This window comes from Vigna angularis, chromosome 9 (assembly GCF_016808095.1).
Source record: "Vigna angularis cultivar LongXiaoDou No.4 chromosome 9, ASM1680809v1, whole genome shotgun sequence".
Lineage (NCBI taxonomy): Eukaryota > Viridiplantae > Streptophyta > Magnoliopsida > Fabales > Fabaceae > Vigna > Vigna angularis.
Window position 1 is genome coordinate 10,627,015 of NC_068978.1, and position 4,577 is coordinate 10,631,591.

Here is a 4,577-nt window from a genome sequence, read left to right on the forward strand (position 1 = left end):
TTTAAAAAACATACGAATATTTATGGATATTTAAATTTTGTTATAGATTTTTAAAATACAATTTTAAAAAATTTCCAAAAAATATAAAATTTAATATAATTTAAATTAAAAATGCATTAGTTTTAATTATAATTATAATTAAATATAATGTAATAAAGTTTAAATTTAATTTTTTTCATTAACGGACATAAAAAAAATAATATAATATTTACATCAAACTTCTTTATAAATAAATATTAAAATATCTATTATTTATTATTTATAAATACTAAATATTCACAGATTTTATCTACCGTACTTATTACATTAGTATTTTTATCATTCCATTATGAAAGTGACAAAGGATAAAGAAAAGTAATTTAAATTTTTTAATTTATTTTTTATTTAATATTTGCTAAGTCATTTTTAATATAGTGGCTTGTAAATGTTAATTTAAAAAAAAAAATTAAACAATGTTCTATGATAAAGTCTTCCATTAGAATATTTAAGGTGAATTTGCTTCGGCAACTTACATCTTTAAACAACTTTTTTTTTAACATTTTATCTTACAAAGGAAAAATTTTTAAACATTAACATTTAAGTTAATTGTAAAATTTATAAAAATAAATAGCAATTTTAATATTAATGTCAAATTTTTGTATAGAATATTTAAATTTATCTGACATGTAATATCACGAAATTAGATTAAGAAGTTTATTTAAACAAGTGAATAATCAGAATAGAAAAGATAAGAAAGTTCGTTTTTTTTAATAATCTAATAGCATGAAAAACTAAACAATACATTAAATATATTAACTTAGTATTTAATATATTTTATTAAATGTTTTAAATTTTAATTAATTATGAAATACTTTTTGTGTTTTCAGTTAATTACGTAATTCATAACTTTTTTTTTGTCTTGGTTAGCATTTATCACTTGCATGATGTAAAAAATAATTTAAATTTTAAATAACATCACTTAAAGTGAAAAAGAGAACCAATAATCCTATTATCATTTTTAGATTTTTTTTAAAGTTAAGTAATATAATGAAGGTATTGTAGAACATAAAAATAAAAGGTTTATGTAAAAAAAAAAGGAAAATGCAACAAATAAATGAAAATATAATTAAAATATTTTAATGGTATGAAAAAGAAGAAGAAGAGCAACTTAGACCGGTTACCTAAAAAACTGAATTATTTAATACTATAGAAGTAAATGACAGTAGATGACAGTGATATAAAAAAGATATAGAAGAGAGAGGAAAAGCTAAGATATGACAGAAAAAGCAAGAAATAGTACTAATTTCATAGTCACGTCAGCACGAAGTTAACTTTATTTCTACCAATTTAACGGAAGGGACGTGATTCATACATGTTTTATAATTTTGGAATCCAATGTATGCACTTTTAAAACGGGGTACTAAACTGAAAAAAAAACCACTTAACATAGGGACCAAGTAAGCAATTAAGCCTAAAACTAATATAATATAATAGATAAGAAGTATCTAACACTTTATTACACATTTATTAAACATATGAAACTACATCTTACTTCTAATTATTCATTAGGAATATAAAATGTTAATTAAAAAGTTAAATATTTATCACTAGAAAAGTCGTATTTACTTTTTTCAGTACACATTTAGTTTAAAAGATATATATACTTATTATTAAGATGACATATGTCAGACCACATTAAAAACGCACCCAAAAACACTCGGAACGGATGCCAGGTGTCAAGCGAAGAAGATTCAGAAATCAGATAGTGGAAGGCAGGTGTCGGCAGATGAGCGGACGTTCGTTTGACGTGGGAAGCAAAACGTATTTTCGGAGAATTCACGTCACACTCTCTGCATGCACCTTTCTTCCTCAAACTTTGAAAATTTTCATTTCTCCTCCTCTCTAAAAACTCTCCCTTCTCTCCACAAAATCTCACATTTTCTCTTCTCCGATCACCGTTCAGGCACCGTAGAAGCACTTCTGACGTCCAGAGCTTCAGTTTGAACCGATCGGTTTCGAGTTCTGAACTGGTAAGTTCTTCTTGTCTTTAGTCGTTCGTTATCTGGTACATGCAAACCAAGTTCTGGTTGCATGATTTCATCTCGTCTGAGCCATTTTGGTTTTCTGTTTGGTTTAGTTTTTGAAGAATTGTTGAGAGTGAGGGTAGAAGGAATTGTAGTCAGGCGAACCTTAATTCTGCCTCTAGGAACATTCGTTCACGCTCAGAGGTAAGGGAAGCTTATTAATTTAATTTGTATGATTATGTGTATTGCATGAACGTTCGTTGAATTGACTGAATTAATATGATATATGATGGTTGATATGTTTGGATTGTATGAAGTATGAAAATTGATTATGATATGAATGTATAAAGTTATGAAAATATATGTTAAGAAATGAGTTTGAATATAAATGATTATGGTATGAAATTTCCCTATGATAGTGTACGTTCGTCACTGAACGATCATTGACCGTTCGGTATTTCTAGTAAACTTGGTTAGAATTGGATTTTTTCATTTGGGAAGAATCCTAGTTGAGGACGAGCGTCTTCGTTTTGAAATACTGTGCAAGAGCGTTCGGCCAAGCATAGTTGGTTCTTGGTGTTCAGTTAGAAACTTAAGTATGTATATATGTAATTGTATATTTTCGTTTATTCTTAAACACTACTCAAAATGGTATCCATTATATTTATCAAGCCTCTTCTCTATAAGTTTAGTAGCACTTGGTCTTATACCAAGTGTTCGTACTAAGCAAGTGTTTGGTCTTACACCAGGCACTCGTTCTAGTTCCTTAAGCTAACTTCATAATAAGAGCGTTCGTTCAAGCCCAATAGGGTTCGCTCACTATAGTGTTCAGTCTTTGAGTGACATTCTGATGGTTATTGGTGTTTAGCTCCTTCAAAGGCTAAGTATATTTATTAACGTTTGGTCTATTCACCGGATCCAGTTAAGTACCCTTATTTGATGTCCCTCAGTGTATGTCTAAATTGGTTTCGGCCTAGAGTCTTAGTACTTGGCATGGTTTTTTCGGTGTTCGGTGTAACACCCAAATATTTTAAAGGGTATTACTGATAGTAGAGACTAAATTAATTTGATATCTCATATAAACAATCAAACTTTATTTCAATTACTCCAAAGTACAATACCAAACTTACAAACTTTAAACAATATAGTCTTCATCATTGAAATTTCAACTTATAAGTTTTACACAACATAATCTTCCCAATACAAATTTATTCTTTTTACAAAAATCCCTGAAAGTTTTTCCCCGCATCTCTCTCATCTCTAAGCTTTTTCAACCGCATCTGCAACATTATCTAATCACATATAACATGAGTTATATGATCATAGAACAAACAAATAAGGGTAAGCCAACCATATCATATCAATCATTAAACTTGTAATAAGAATAGTTCAAACATGTATTTCTACAATTACTAAAATATCATTACCCCGATGTCATTAATTCATCATTATCAAAATCAACTTCCTCAATTTCATAAACCTTACAATTTTACCATGCTTACTCATGAAGCCTTATGGTCAGACCGCTCTCTGCCTGCTTCCTTAAGCCTCACCTGTATACTATGTATTACTCTCTGAAGCCTTATGGTCAGACCTCTCTCTGCCTGCTTCTATAAAACTTATGAACCACATATTTATGTCAAAGCCTTATGGTCAGACCACTTGCTGCCTGCTTTCATAAACCTCAGGTGTTACTTTGCTCATATCAAGCTCCCATGGTATAAACCGAACATACTACTTCCCGTAGGAAACATCATTTCATAAGCAATGATTTCTTATATCTACTCCAACATTTCATCAAATCAACATTTCATATCCTCTTATCCACTCCAACATTTCATCAAATCAACAATTCATAACTTCTTCTCCGCATAACTCAATCATGTTCATTCTCTAATCATAATTTGACAATAACCTATTTTGGTGTCAATAAATTAAACATATTGCCAGATATCATACTTCATATTATAAACTCATTTTGACCATACCGAGTATAACTCACCATATTTTCACCAAACAAAGATCATGGATCAACCAAAATATATCAACATATCTTAGGAACTACATATTAAAGTCTGGGCTCAATGTAATGATAAATAAAATATATATGAAATTTTTACCATGATAATATTATGCATCTACAATCAACTTGTTTTATTTTATTTTCATCCTAGTAGAGATTTTTCTTTACCCCAATTGGTCACCGGAGAGGACCCAGATGTCTGAACGCATCAAACTCACCTTCGACGCCAGCACATATGACTAGTCACAACTGACTGGACCAGGCCAGGGCTGCTCTATGATCAGGGATGTGCCAACTCAGGTTTTTAAGGTTCCTCTATCCTACCAACAAAGGGAGGCCTTCAATAATTAACAATTTATTTATTTAATTTATCTGCCTTGTTTTCTTATGCTCTAAATCTTAAAATGCCTAATTTTACTTCCTCTCACAACAACCTCAAACACTGTTTATATATTTAATACCCATATACAAGCTATTACAGAACCCTTATTCCAAACCTTCCAACAAGATTAATTTCAGCCAACAAACTCATTCAATAAATTCATCACAAT